Source organism: Notechis scutatus, chromosome 1 (genome assembly GCF_049901735.1).
Source record: "Notechis scutatus isolate UNSWTSFEM ecotype Mainland chromosome 1, rNotScu1.2, whole genome shotgun sequence".
NCBI lineage: Eukaryota > Metazoa > Chordata > Lepidosauria > Squamata > Elapidae > Notechis > Notechis scutatus.
In genome coordinates, this window is record NC_142009.1 from 309,097,993 (window position 1) to 309,114,095 (window position 16,103).

General features: G+C 47.2%; 1 protein-coding gene across 1 annotated transcript in view; it reads left to right on the forward strand.

The window, feature by feature from the left end:
* Positions 1-16,103, forward strand: part of TDRD9 (tudor domain containing 9) — a 112,097-nt gene that overhangs the window by 10,656 nt on the left and 85,338 nt on the right. The window lies entirely within an intron of this gene.

The following is a 16,103-nucleotide window of genomic DNA, read 5'->3' on the forward strand; positions in this document are numbered from 1 at the left end:
AGCCTAATGCTCATTTAAAATACAAGAGATTCAAGATGCAATCTCTGCAGTCCATCTTGGAGAGCATAAGGGGAGAGGCCTACCTCCACATCCCCATCTACCCCTCCCATCAGAGGTTTCTCAGGTTCTATTATGCGGGGGGGCATTATCAATACAAGGCCCTGCCATTCGGACTTTCATTGGCACCCAGGACCTTCACAAACGTGCTGGCAGCACTGGCCACGCACCTCAGAACAATTCTGGTGCGTGTCCAGTGCTATCTGGTGACATTCTAATCCAGTCCAGCTCCAGCCAACAAGCCAAATCAGACCTGACTTACACAATCCAGGTTCTACAGGACCACGGATTTTCAATCAATTTCCAGAAAAGCCAGCTAATACCTTCCACCCGTCTCCTTCATCTGGGTGCGGTGATAGACACAAATCTATGCAAAGTATATTTTTCCCAGGAGCGTCAGGACAGCATCAAGTCGTTGATAGCACCATGGATTTTCAATCAATTTCCAGAAAAGCCAGCTAATACCTTCCACCCATCTCCTGCTGTGATCAGGTTAAATGCAGAGTTATGAATCTGGTGGTCCTAACATATATATATCCTGGTTGTATAGTTTTTAACTGTTAATTGTTTTAATTTGTTTTACATTGTTATTTGTATATGTCTTTTGGTGTTGTTTAGTTGTATGTTGTGAAAGAACACCTTATTTCGTTGTTCTCAGGTTCTGAGTACAATGACAATAAATTTATCTTATCTTATCTTCATCTGGGCGCGGTGATAGACACAAATCTATGCAAAGTATATTTTTCCCAGGAGCGTCAGGACAGCATCAAGTCGTTGATAGCACAGGTCACAGTGGAGCAAGCGGCTCCCTTGGAGGTGCTTTCCCAGCTTCTGGGAAAATTAATCTTGTGCATAGCCATAGTACCATGGGCCCGATTGCATGCCAGGCCTCTCCAATGGTTCCTCCTACTGTTTCAGAGGGCAGGCACCAGCACCTCCAACGTCAGGGTCCGACTCCACTCAGATGTCCTCAGATCCCTCAGGTGGTGGGTTTCCCAAGCAATCACCAAGAGGTCCCTATTCAAAGAACCCAGTCTCATCACAGTTACTTCAGATATGAGTCTGTTGGGAAGCGGGGGGTATCTACAGTCCCAGCTTGCCCAGGGTCAATGGTCCACATTGGACCTTCAACACAACATAAACTGGTTAGAACTGAGAGCCATTCACTTAGCTCTCAGACACTTATGAAGCACAGTGACCAGCCAACACGTACAGATCCTAACGGACAACATGGCGGCCAAAGCACACATCAATCGCCAGGGAGGGATCCACTCCAGATCCCTCATGTCTGAAATGCATCAACTGGGAACCTGGGCGGAGGCTCACCTATTATCAATCAAGGCAGAGCACATATCAGGGATAGCAAATGTCCAGGCAGATTACCTAAGCAAGACCAGGGTGGACAACTCCGAGTGGCGTCTCCATCCAGATCTGTTCCAGGACATAGTTCAGAGATTTGGGAGGCCAGTACTCGACCTCTTTGCCACTCTCAACGAACACCCAACTTCCCTGATTCTACTCCAGATTCCTGTCGCTGGGCGCAGAAGGGGTAAACGCCCTTCACAGCTGCTGGCCGAAGGGTCTCACTTACATCTTCCCTCCTCTTCCCCTCATACCCGGGGGTGAAAAGGAAAGTACTTATAGAACAGGCAGAAATCATCCTCCTCATTCCCCACTGGCCCAGATGGTCATGGTATGCGGATCTAGTGAATCTGTCGGTGTCCCACCCTTGGAGGATCCCTCAGGGCAGGATATATCTCAGCCGGGGGTCTTGGAACACCTGGAGCCTCAGTGGCTCCAATTGACCACCTGTCACTTGAGAGGAGGATCCTGAGGAGGGGTAACTTTTCCAGAAATGTCATCAAAACAGTACAAGCCTTCAGGAGGCCTTCTACAAACAGAATATACAACGCTACCTGGAAAGCGTCCCATCAATGGTGCACCAAGAAGAGCACAGATCTGACTGTGGCCTCAGTGCCACAGATCCTGGACTTTCTACAAACAGGACTCGACAAAGGGTTGTCTCCTAGTATGCTATGCATGCAGGTAGCAGCCCTATCCACCATGTTGCACTACGGGAAGAGGAATTCCTTAGGTCATCATCCGATCGTCTGCTCCTTCCTCAAAGGAGCTATCAATCTTAAACTTCCAACAGTTCACAACTATCCTTCTTGGAACCTGTCAGCAGTATTACAAGCCTTTACTCAGGACCCGTTTGAACGTCTTCAATCTGTAAGCCTGCAGTTCTTAACACTCAAAGTCGCCTTCTTAGTGGCCATCACATTGGCCCGGCGCATATCAGAATTGGCACCTCTTTCCATCAGGGAAGATCTCTGTACATTCCATGACAACAGGGTTGTCCTGCGCCTCGACCCCTCTTCCATCCCAAAGGTAAACTCTAGTTTCCACAGGGCTCAGGAAGTCGTTCTTCCCAACTTTTGCCCTGCTCCTTCACACGACAGAGAGCACAGATAGCACAAATTGGATGTTCAGAGGATGTTGACAAATTGGATGTTCACAGGTACATCAAACGTACATCAATGTATCATAAAATCGAGGCCCTGTTTGTCTCATTTCAGCCATCTTCAATGGGCACTAAAGTCTCCTCTTCAACTATAGGCCGCTGGATCAGGGTTTCTATAGCCAAGGCCTCCGAGACCCAGGCTCTTCCAACACCCAGATGGGTAACAGCTCACTCGACCAGAAGCGCAGCTACTACAGCTGCCTGGGCGACACAGGCCTCACTTGAGGACATCTGCAGGGCAGCTACATGGTCTTCCCTGTCTCCATTTGTAAAGCACTACAGACTGGACATATACGCCTCAGCTAAGGTGGCCTTTGGAAGAAGAGTGCTACAGTGAGTGCATACAGACGGGAGGGCACAGGACCAGACTTCTTCCTGCCCATAAGGACTGCCAGCTTTGGTATGTCCCATATGTGCGGATTATACCAAAGGCATGCTGGAGAATAGGCGTTGGCTTACCTGAACGCAGTTTCTCAGCATGCCTTGGGATAATCCACTCCCACTCTGGCAATCGTCTGGTCCAGTGTCCAGGTGGGAGGCAGAGCCAACGTGACAGGAAGATCATCAAATGGCTGCACCGTCATCATGACTGGGGCTAGGGGCTTCCTGCCCCAACAGGAAGAGGTGTGGCAAAGATTGTTGACTTAGTCCCTGGGCAGAAAGGCAGATTCAATATGTATGGATTATCCCAAGGCATGCTGAGAAACTGCGTTAAGGTAAGCCAACACCTATTCTAAGAAAACCCCTCTGGTAAGGTACCAATGATGCCTAAAGTTTTAGATGCCCTTGGCAAGATGTGTTTAATGTTCAACATGAGAAAGGAGCTTGTTTGTAATGTATGTCTTGGAAGTAGGTCTTCAAGAGATTCATGTCACATTGACCAAACTTCAGAAAAGAATTCTATTGTTAAACTAGCCAAGAGGCTGGTCTCCCTGCGCCATACTGTTTTAAAATATTGTTATGCATTGTGCTATATGGCTGCTTGTTAGTTATAATTTTCTTTAGAATAATATGCATGTTAAAGCATAGCATTTACATTGGAGTTCATGCTTCATGAGTGAGCCAGGCATTTATGGATTATGTATCATCTACATGTGATGACATTCTGTATAAAGAGGCAGTTTGGTATAGTGATGAAGTCACCAGGCTAGAAATTGGGAGGCTATGAGTTCTAATTCTACCTTGGCACAAAGCCAGCTGTGTCACTTCTGAAAAAACCTTGGCAATAAAATCCTGGAAGTCACAGGAAACTAACACTGATTCAAAAACACACCAAAAAAAATCTGAGCTATCAATACATATTGAAACTACCATGGAACATTTTAATTCTGCTCAGAGTTATTCACGCCTTGTTCCACTCCTGAATGTATTAAGGTAACATGCTGCATATGGGACTGCCCTTGAAGAGTATCCAGAAGCTTCAGCTGGTGCAAAATACAGCAGATGAGACAGTAATGGGTATTCTTAGGAGGACACACATTGCACATCTGCTGATGAGCTGCATTGGTAGCTATTTGCAACGTGCAATTTAAGTGTTGGGGTTGACCTTTAAAGCTGTACATGACAGGGGGCCATGTTATCTGAGGATCCACCTCTCCGAAGTTACTTCTACAGTAATTACTTCATCAGGTCCGGCAGTAGAGGCATGTGGGTCCTTTGTGCTAAAGAGTTCCATTTGATTGGATTCAGGAGATGAACTTTGCTGTGATGGCACCTCCCTATAGAATACCTAATCTCCCTGAGGTTAGGTTAGCTCCAATCCTTAGGGATCTTGGGAAAGTCCTCAGAACATGTTTTTTTCTAAAATCAGATCCCTTGAGAGAAGAGAACTTCTGGCATTGGTTGCACTATGTATGACATCTAAACTCTCCTGATCTTGTTGAATGTAATGATTTAATTGTTTTAACTGGTTTTTATAGTAGGTTTTAATAGTTGGTTTTACTGTACTCTATCCATCCATCTATCCATACACATACAGAGCAGTATATTGTCACTAATAGAGCATGCCAATCATGTGTCATTATATATGCAATAATTTCATGCCATACTTCAAGTGAATGAACAAGAAAGAAAAATGAAGTAAATACTTTGAAATACCAGAAAGATTTGCTTAGGAAGATTTCAGCATACATAACACACAGAAAAGTACCAGGCTGAAAATGGCAAGAGACAATTCTCTAAACACCAGTTATTTCAATCTGAATTGGATCAGACAAAGGCATTCTGGTGAAAAAGGTTCATGAGGTACGAGCTACCTTGAAATCGGTCAACTTTTTGTGAGGTTCTAAACCTCCTAGTCCTTGCGAGTCATTGCATAAAATGAATGTTCCATGTGAGACTCTTGCCTCATTTTTTATGGAATTCAATCCTAGCGAAGTTTACTGAAACTTTGAGTTAGAACATGTGTAGGAAGGTGTGAATGAATGGCTTTATGGGTACAGAAAGCAAACAGTGCTGCATTTGTTGCTATGTGACCAGAGTATAAAAAACATTGTGCTGGGTGTACCCTCTGGTCTTCTGTGTAGTGCAGTTGCTCGCATTTAAAAGCAATTTTTATCCCGCTTCTATGAAAAAATTTGTAGTAGTTTACAATCCCCATCTCCCTTCAGTTTTAGGTTATTGATACCCGAAACTTTTAGCATCATACTGTTTTGAATGCTAGTCATTTAAAAGAAAAAAGACACTTTCTGTGTGAAAATTGGTTGAAGTGTGCTCAGTCTTTTTCAGCATTCACTGAAACAGACCCTGGAATATTGTGTGCCTTGGATTGAAATTGCATCGTACTTTTTTGCATCTTAAATTCATTTATGACTGGTACTTCAGTGTCATTTCATACATCTAATTGAGTCATTGATTTTTGTTAAGTGCTCCCTTGCAATGTTTAGTACGTCTATATTTGCTGTGATAGCACAGTTGTGTTTGCATTACTGCAAACAGTAATGTGGATGTCCCAATGGTGCTTTTTTTCAGGAGGCAACTGGACTTTTTCTTTGAAGATGTTTTGAATATAAATCCTTCCATTCCCCACCATCCATTCAGAGCTGAAGAAGCTTCTTGGATGAGGAGCAAAACATCTTCAAAGAAAAAGTATAGTATATAAAATTATACATTGCAATGTCCTTCCTGTCAGTGAATAATACTTCAGCTTCAACCATAACAATACAAGAGCAAACAATGGATAGAAACTCAAGGTTAACTGCACCAAACTTGATTGCAGGAAATATGACTTCAGCAACAGAGTGGTCAATGTCTGGAATACTCTACCTGACTCTGTGGTTTCTTTCCCAAACCCCAAAAACTTTAACCTTCGACTGTCTGCTATTGACCTCACCTCTTTCCTAAGAGGTCTGTAGGGGGCGTGCATAAGCGCACCAACGTGCCTACCGTCCCTGTCCTATTGTTTCTTTTTTTATTTTTATTTCTTTTATTTTTCTTATATGTATCCATGTCATGTATCCATAACTATGTTTATAGTTATACCTGTTATCTTATAATTGCTTGACAAAATAAATAAATAAACAAAGAAGCAAGTAAACAAACAAACACAGTTGCCTCCTGAAAAAAGCACCTTTGGGACAACCATGACTTGGTTGACTGTGAATCTCCATATACTTCTAGTAATGTGGGTAACAGTACAAGTAAGAGCTTCTCCCTTGAGCCGCTCGGAGCATCCAGAGAATGGGATGTGCTTCTGAGTCCTCTTCTTGCAGGCTGAGCTTTAGCTGAGGAAACGCTCCGCCCCCTCACGTGACTCCACGCAGCGTTCCCCCAGTCTTTTGCTCAGCCTCGAAGAGTCAGGCTGCTGTTAGAAAGAGCTCCTTGGCTGATTCAAACATTTGTTATTCTGGCTAATTTCTTCTTCTCAGGTTTGGTTTTTTCTTTCCTTCCTCCTCCTGCGCAAAGGGTTGGGACTTAGGGGAAGTCTCCCCTCGCCCCTAAGGGCCAAGCGGGCGGGTTCGCAGCGTTTCGCGCGACCCCCCCATTAGTAGATCGCGTCGCTGCCTCCGCGCTGCCTTGTGGCGCGCAATTTTGCTGGATTCCCCCCCACCCAAAACGCCAACCGGGAAGGGCTAGTCGCTCCTTAAGGACACCAGGCGCACTGAGCTAACCGGACAAGCCCTCCTTGCCGTCCCGAAGGTGCCCGACATAGCTCAGCTCGTGGCCGCCATCTTGGCGCCACATCGTGGTCGGGCGTCATTTTTATTTCTGACTGTTGCTGCTGCGGTGGATGTAAACGTCTCAGACCTCTGGTCAAGGGCTTAATTTATTTTAGCAATCTTCCTGGCTCGCTCTCATTTATTGTTGGCCTCCCGCAGCCTTCATCGGGGCGAAGTTGCAGCCGCCCCCCTCCGGTTTGTTGTCTGGAGGCCTGCTGCCAGAGGCCTCTCTCTCTCTAGGCCTCAGGCATTATTTGGTCAATCCTTCCTAGTTCATTTACTGTTATTGTTTATATATATATATATATATATAAAGAAATCAAAAAATCAAAATTTATATATAAAATTATATATATTTATATCTACCGTGTTTCTCACATAATAAGGCCGGGCCTTTTTTTTTTGACCCCTGAAAAAACGGCTAGGCCGTCTTTTCGGGGTGACTTAATTTCCTCCCCACCTACAGCGGCCCATGTGCACGTATCTCTCCGCGAGGCCGCTTCTATCTGCCCATCGAAGCTCCCTAAAGGACACAGTCCCCAGCTGCTTCGGGCGAGGCATGGCTGCCCCTTTCCCTCGCCTCTAGGGCAGACTCTTTTCCGCGAGGAAGCTCCCAAGCGCTCAACAGCCACTTCGATCGGCCGGTAGAAGAGGCCTGGGCGGCACACACACACACTCCCTCGCCACGAGGCCGCTTCTATCTGCCCATCGAAGCTCCCTAAAGGACACAGTCCCCAGCTGCTTCGGGCGAGGTGCGGCTGCCCCTTTCCCTCGCCTTTAGGGCAGACTCTTTTCCGTGAGGGAAGCTCCCCAAGCGCGCTCAATAGCCACTTCGATCGGCCGGTAGAAGAGGCCTGGGGCGAGCGCGCACACACACTCCCCTCGCCACGAAAAGAAAAGAGTCTGCCCTAAAGGCGAGGGACAAGGGCAGCCACACCGCCCGAAGCAGCTGGGGACTGTGTCCTTTAGGGAGCTTCGATGGGCAGATAGAAGCGGCCTGGCAGCGAGGGGAGTGTGTGTGCGCCGCCCAGGCCGCTTCTACCGGCCGATCGAAGTGGCTATTGAGCGCTTGGGGAGCTTCCTCGCTGAAAAGAGTCTGCCCTAAAGGCGAGGGGACAAGGGCAGCCACACTCGCCCAAGCAGCTGGGGACTGTGTCCTTTAGGGAGCTTTCGATGGGCAGATAGAAGCGGCCTGGCAGCGAGGAGGAGTGTGTGTGTGTGCTCGCCCAGGCCTCTTCTACCGGCCGATCGAAGTGGCTGTTGAGCGCGCTTGGGGAGCTTCCTCGCGGAAAGAGTCTGCCCTAAAGGCGAGGGGAAAGGGGCAGCCACACCTCGCCCGAAGCAGCTGGGGACTGTGTCCTTTAGGGAGCTTTCGATGGGCAGATAGAAGCGGCCTCGTGGCGAGGGGAGTGTGTGTGTGCGCGCCCAGGCCTCTTCTACCGGCCGATCGAAGTGGCTGTTGAGCGCGCTTGGGAGCTTCCTCGCGGAAAAGAGCCTGCCCTAAAGGCGAGGGGAAAGGGGCAGCCACACCTCGCCCGAAGCAGCTGGGGACTGTGTCCTTTAGGGAGCTTTCGATGGGCAGATAGAAGCGGCCTCGTGGCGAGGGGAGTGTGTGTCTACCGGCCGATCGAAGTGGCTATTGAGCGCGCTTGGGGAGCTTCCCTCGCGGAAAAGAGTCTGCCCTAAAGGCGAGGGGACGGGCAGCCACACCTCGCCCGAAGCAGCTGGGGACTGTGTCCTTTAGGGAGCTTTCGATGGGCAGATAGAAGCGGCCTGGCGGCGAGGGGAGTGTGTGTGTGCGCTCGCCCCAGGCCGCTTCTACCGGCCGATCGAAGTGGCTGGTGATTCTGCCTTCAAGAGAGCTTCTATCGGCTATCAGGGTATTCTAGCCTAGGCTACCTGCAGGGCACTCCTAAAGGCAAGTTTTCTTCCCCCCCACCCCCCGCCCTTCCCCACCCCCCCACCCCCTTTCCCGCCATTTCTCTTCACCTCGTGTACTTCTAACGAACGATGTGAGAAATGGCGGGGAAACACATGCTTTTAATAGGCCTTAATTTAGGGGGCGGGGCTTAATTTCACCTCCTGCCAATAAAACATGGTGGGGCTTCCTATTGGTGGAGGCCGTATTGTTGGAGAAACACGGTATATACATAGATAACCTTTACAAAAAAAAAAAGTTTATATACCTGTACATATTATATATGTATATATATACCTTGCTACCTGTTATCACTGTACATATTAAATTCCAAAAGGGGGAGTGGGCCAGCTCACACCTCACCCGGCCCTACTCACAGGCCAATTTCTAGGCGAGCCAACCGCCTGTTGCTATTATTACTACTACTATTATTATTATTATTATTATTATTATTATTATTATTATTATTATTATTATTATTATTATCTTTAACAAAATGGCAGACAAAATGACAGACGACAATCTCTCTAAACAACCTTCCTTGAAGGCTAAGGCAAAGTCCCACTACTTGCGCAGGCAGGCCAAGGAACCTTCCAAGGCCTCCCAACGAGACGCCTTAAGGCGCCATAAGGCATTGGAAAAGGAGTTTGATAGGCGATCAAGGGAGTCCCGCTCGGGGCCTTCAGCCCTTCCTCCTCCCACTCCCTCCACCTCTACTCAACCTCTTCCCCCTCCAGACCCGTCTTCCCTATCTAGGCGCAGTCCAATTCAGGGTCACTTGACCCCTGGACCACCGACCAGACGGACGCCTGAAGCCACCTTTACACCTACGGCCGCTGGTCTGCGCCAGGAAGAATCCTCTACATCCGAGGTTCCAGCCCACATCAAGGCTTGGATGGAATCGGCTATCCGCCAGGGCATTGCGGAGGGCCTGCAGCACATGTCCAGATCAAGCTTCTCTCCACGGGCTCCCGAGCACGACTCTTTATCCATCAGATCCCTTCCACAGCCGGATCCCCCGGTTGGTCAGGTACTCTATCAGTCGGAGGACGAGGGGGCCTCTCCCGACCAACCCGTATTCTGCGGCTTTGCTCCGCATTTGGAAGGCTGCCCACTGGGTGGTCGAATGCATCAAGAAAGACACCAACGCAGGTTCTATCTTGGATGAGCTGCCCCGATCACAAGTTCGGGAAACTCTTTTATTAAAAAACACACAGTGATACGTCACAAGCAGTGAATTCTATCCAATCATTAAGTTACATGAGAAGGAATATTAGTGCACACATAGTAACATCCAATTACAGTGCATGGTCAGTGTGAAAGGTACAAGGTAACAAATCAGCGCCTGCATTACAGTTATCCGCCCATGATGACGTGTTTCTTGATTGATGATCTCTGTTCCTGGTACGCTTTCAGCCTACGTGAGGCCTAGCCTGTACCGAAGCTGTAGAAACTAATTTATTACTGCATCTCCTCTGTTTTAGTTTTATAGAAAGAAATTTCTTCTGGATCTTCGTCACTGCCCATGCAAAAACTTGTGCGAGCGCACGCATCAGGGTCTTCTGAGGGTATGACTTTGTACAGAGGTTCCTTTTCCCAGAGGGCATTAACCTGTGCAATGGCGCGCTTTTCAGCTAACAAGGATAGACTATTGGAGATAGTGCGAATAAAAATTGGTAATACACATGGAAGAATAACGCATCCTAAAGCAATCATACCTATGAGAGCTACTATAGCTTGTAATCCTGGTAGTTTTGGAAACCAGGAACTAAAAATATTTTTAAGATCAATACCTTGCCATACTTGATTAGGATTATAGGTTAATTGTCGCATCTCAGTTGTTAATTGTGCTACTGCTTTGCCAACTTTATCAATTTGAAGACAACAATTCGTAAGATTGAACCTACCACACACCCCTCCTTCTTTGGCTAGTATGTAATCTAAAGCCAAGCGATTTTGGTAAACAGCTGTGCGCAATTTGTCTGTGGCAGTTGCTAGAGTGTTTAGAGCTTTGTCTATTCGTTGGCCAGCTAAATCTAAAACAGCTTGTAAGCGAATAATTCTATTAATCATATATATGGGGGTTCTGTACCCCCAGGACCCGTCTTGGGCCCAAGTAGTCACGCCGTAGGTGCAGACGATTCTTTCTGAGCTCCAGGTATCCCCTGTATATTCTGATTGACAGGGGAAGCCTGCAAAGGCATTATCGGTGTTTCTTTTCCTGCGGGATAATGTATCATACACAGGGATGCCTAGCTCTTGCTTAATAGAGATCGGGAGGAGGAAAAAGGAAGGTCTTATCCACCCCAATGCACATGACCCTTGCCAATCTGCAGGAAGGGACGGATAGGCTAGGTTACCACAAATCCAATACATGTTATTTGGGGCTGCCCAAATTTGGGAAGATGTTGTGTCATTGAGATAGGGGAGGAGGGAGGTGTTGAACTTGGCAGGTGTGGTGGTAGCATTGTCAGGTGTTGTCCAGATCTGGTAGGAGTTATCCCATGTACCTAAGCAAAGGAGGTGTCCTACTGGAGTGGACCCATTTCGGGAAAAGCAGTTTCTACCAATTAAGTTGGTGGTAATTGTCCAGATAAGTGGATTGGAAACTGTTCTAGCTGTTATGTTTCCTACAGAAGACATGTTGTTGAACAGTGATGGTGAGGCTTCCAAGACTTGCCACGGCCATTGTTCTCCTGTGGTGATTCCCCCACAGACAAAACAATTGGTTATTGCAAGTTGTTTTGCAATTTTTTCTGCCATATCCATGAACAAGTTTTTTGCAATTACACTGGTATCAGGGGCTTTTTCTAATTTCCTTAAATTATTATATATCGACCAGCCCAATGATGTTTCCTTACCTTCATATATCACTTCGGTTTTTATGGTAATGTAATGTTTGGATCCGATCCTGTGCCATCAATCCCTATACCATAAGTATCCAAGGCAGGGTGTTGTCTGGAGATGGTGATTTCTACCTTATTGTCTGTGGTAGACCCTGATATTTGTTTGAAATGTGACAGATGATTGCAGCTTTTGTACCCTCCCCCAGTATAATCACAGACACAAGACCAACCCAAGCACTCGATGGAACCTCCACAAGGGACCCATTGATTGGGGTTCCCTATGGCCCAGTTGATGGGTGTAGGACACAAATATTTATGATTGTGAGCGTATGTTCTTTTCCAGTCAACCGACCCGCATGAATGCCCCCCTGGTTTAGAACAAGCAATACAAACATCAAAGGTTAAAACAATTGGGTTAGTACCGTCCTTGAGCATGGTGGTGTGGTTTAGGTAATAAAGTTTTCCCTCCCCCTCAGGATCAGATCTGCCAGAGGTTCTTGGAAGTCCCACCCATAAGGTAACGTTGAGACGAACAGCCGTCTTGGGATCGTAGCAAATGGTTTTTGAGTTCATCTTGCATAGATGGTACATGGTCCCGTTGTTTTGGCAAGTTTTTCCGGTAGGAAGGCACTTCTGCGGTTGTTGGGTATGGTAGATGAGAGTTAGTTGAATGAAGCCTACTCGTGTGGTTTTGGTCAGGCAGGGGGTGCAGCCATCTGACACGCTGGTGGGATTCTGCGATCTCTTAACCCGATGTGGAAAGGGGGGGGCCTGAGCATGAATGTCAGGCTGATTCGTGAGTTGTCTGTGATGACGATGGGGTGAACGGGGTCTGAGGACTGTCCATGAGTCATAGATGTTATGTATGGAATCATAGAGGCATCGACCAGAGCAATAATAGGCAGTGGCAGTAGGACGAAGTATGAGGAGTGTAGTCCGAGGAGGGCGTTCAAAGGTGTTGATCTGGAAAGAGGCATTGCTGGAGATGTGGAGCCATGGCTGAGGGAGTGTCGACCATCTAAGATAGGGGGGGGAAATGTCCCCAGATGCAGTGCAGGTCAGCAGGAGGGGAGTACCTGGCGTAAAGTACGTCACTCGAGATGGAATGGAGACCTTGGAGGCATGTGCAGCAAGAAGGAGGAAGAGGGTCGGCAAGGCAACGAGACGAATCATGTTGGTATGTCTGTGGGTGGTGATTTTTCTACTTTGGGGTGGTATGGTCTGACGTGTTGTCCAGGAACCCACAGGACACGATCTGGAAGCTGGATAGCTGCGTAGCCACGACCCCAGGTGAGGAGACCAGCAGGGCCTTTCCAAATAGGGTCTGGCAGTTGGCGGTAGTATACCTGTGGTTTGGGAGAATCAGGGGAAGGTGGGGAGGAAAAATGTCGCTCCGCTGCTGTCATAGCAGGGGTGCCTGAGAGATTGAGCAAGTTGAGAGTATAAAGACAGAGATTAAGAGTGTCTTGCATCGCCGGGAGGCTAGGGGTTCTTTTCCCTTTGATCAAATGTCGTTCTAACGCTGTTTTTAGCGTTAAGTTAGTTCTCTCTACCAGGGCTTGTCCCTGACTGTTATAAGGGATCCCAAATTTGTGGGTAATTTGCCACTTAGTGCAAAATTCTGACATGGCTGTGCTAGTGTATGCAGGACCATTATCTGTTTTTATTTCATTTGGGCGTCCCAACGATGCAAAAGTGCGAATGCAATGATTGATGACATGTTTGGAGGCTTCTCCTCTTTGCGGGGTTGCCATTATGAACCCTGAATAAGTATCAATTGTGACATGCAGATACTTCCAGGGGGCAAATGGAGGAAACTGAGTAACGTCCATTTGCCATATTTCGCAGGCTTTCAACCCGCGGGATTTACCCCTAAGGGAATGGAATGGGCTTGTTGACTACAGGTGGGGCATTGTTGCCTAATGGCTGAAGCTTCGGCCATAGTGAGGTTGAAATGTTTCATGAGAGCTTTGGTGTTTTGATGGAAGTATGAATGGCTCTCCCAAGGAGTCAATGTTTGTGATGTCATGATGCCTGCAGCTGCTTGATCAGCCACATCATTTCCTTCCTGGAGGATTCCTGGGAAGGGTTGGTGACTACGAATGTGTGCTACAAAGAGGGGGTGTTGACGCTGTGCAATAAGGTGTTGCAATGTAACAAAAAGAGAGAGAAGGTTTTTATCAATAGCGGGAGAGAGGTAAGAGTCATGAATAGTAGAGACTATTTGAGTAACATATAGGCTGTCTAAGATCAAGTTGAGGGGTTCATTAAAATTCTGGAGGACTAATATGGTTGCAGCGAGTTCAGCCCTTTGTGGTGATGTCTGCACAGGGGTGGTTTTAGTGTGCCACACCCCATTCCTTTGCCAAGCGCATGCTCCTCTTTCCCTACTGCCATCAGCAAATATAGTCAAGGCGTTGACCAAAGGTCCTTTGCTGATGGGAGAGGAGAAAGAAATGGGTATTGTCCGAATGATTTGAAAACGTGGATCAGCGGGCGGGTGGCAGGAAACTAGTCCAGGCCAGTCGGCTAAGGCAAACTGAATTTCCTGGGAGTTTTGGAATAGAGATTCCCATATTTGTAGCGAAAAAGGGATATAAAGTGTGGAGACATCTATTCCCATAAGTAATTTTGCACGGCTCCTACCTTTTATGATCAATTGAGCCAATTGAGCTGATTTGGAAGTGATAGAGCATCATGGCGTATGGGAAAGATGGATCCACTCTATGATGTGGAGTTTTTGGTCTTTTTGAGTTACTGCTGCGGTCATAAGCCTCGGGGTGGCTAAAATGACCACATCTAGAGGAGTATTGGCAGCAGCTCTATCTACCCATACCTTTCGGATATTTTCTTCTATTTGAGTTATTGCTTGAAGCTGAGGTTGCTGCAAGGATATTATGTCAGCAGGCCTTTTCCCCCAGGTAAGGGCTTCAAACAATGCAGAAAGAATATCAGTGGTTAAAGACAGGAAAGGTCGGGCCCAGTTTATGGTACCCAGATATTGCTGAAGTTGAACCAAGGTGGGTTGAGAAGGTAGAGACAGAGAGGGAAGTGAAGGATAGGCAGTAGCTGAAAGCATTTTATAGCCCAGATATGCGTATGGAGTTAGTACTTCGGTGAAATCAATCTGTGTTCTCTGGAAAGGCCAGCCCACTAGGGGTCGCCCTCCCATTTCTTTTTTCCTTGCTGCTTTCTTGTTTACTTTCAAACATATAGTCCGAGAGGGAAGCCCCCCCTCGGGCAGATAGAGGCTGCAGAATCCTCTTGCAATCCTCATTTGCATTTTCAACAGCCAGTTTTAACAGAAGCTCTTTACGGGCTTCTTCATTTGAGATTTGCCTCTGAATGGCCTTCTGAAGTTCCTTTACAAACTCGGCATAAGGCTGATGTTGTTAATGAAGCCTCTGACATATGGTGCCTGGATGCCGTACATGGCCACGGCTTGTTTTAAAACTCTGATTAATTTCATGGGTAAAGGTTCAAGTCTAGGCACCTTATTTCCGGCTCCATCCCCCTATATATTCAACAGGACAGAGAGAGAGCTCCTCCAGGGTAAGAGAGCCCTCCCTGCTTGCGCGATCGTTTCCATGGGTGTTTGATCCTCCGCTGAATTTGAGTTAGGAGGATTTATGGGTTTAGGAGCTGTGGGGGAGGAAGCTTCCAACAGGAGAGCGTCCTTTGTTTTGGTTTCAGCTGTATAGGGAGGAGGACCCGGGGGGGCTTTGGTCAGTGCTAAACCATGGATTTTTAAACATTCCAGGACTATTCTCCATGTGGTCAGAATCTTTGGCAGAGCCCTGGGGTTATCATGAAAATAATCACCCAAACGTTGCCATGTGGAGACTTTCAAGGACCCTTTCTCCGGATAAGCCGGATATTGTGTATAAATGTAAGTCAAAAGGGTGATAAGGTCCTTCTTAGTTGGAACCGGGAGCTTTTTGCCCTGATTCCTAAGAATACGAATTGAGCTCTTCGTTAGTTCTCCTAATTCCTGCAAATGTGCTATCTGCTTTTTGGAGAACTTTCCGCCCATACTCACCTGAAGGGAGGATGTCTTCTTTAAGGAAGATTCCTGGGGAGGGATCCGTGACACGAGACGGCGTCCCTGAGTTGCAACTGGCTCGTCCGGCCGGGTGAGATAAGCAGTCGAAAATGCACCCATTTCTTTTAATGGATCACGTCGGGGTCACCAGATGCGGCTTTGCTCCGAATTTGGAAGGCTGCCCACTGGGTGGTCGAATGCATCAAGAAAGACACCAACGCAGGTTCTATCTTGGATGAGCTGCCCCGATCACAAGTTCGGGAAACTCTTTTATTAAAAAACACACAGTGATACGTCACAAGCAGTGAATTCTATCCAATCATTAAGTTACATGAGAAGGAATATTAGTGCACACGTAGTAACATCCAATTACAGTGCATGGTCAGTGTGAAAGGTACAAGGTAACAAATCAGCGCCTGCATTACAGTTATCCGCCCATGATGACGTGTTTCTTGATTGATGATCTCTGTTCCTGGTACGCTTTCAGCCTACGTGAGGCCTAGTCTGTACCGAAGCTGTAGAAACTAATTTATTACTGCAGTATTCGGGGGGCTGTTCA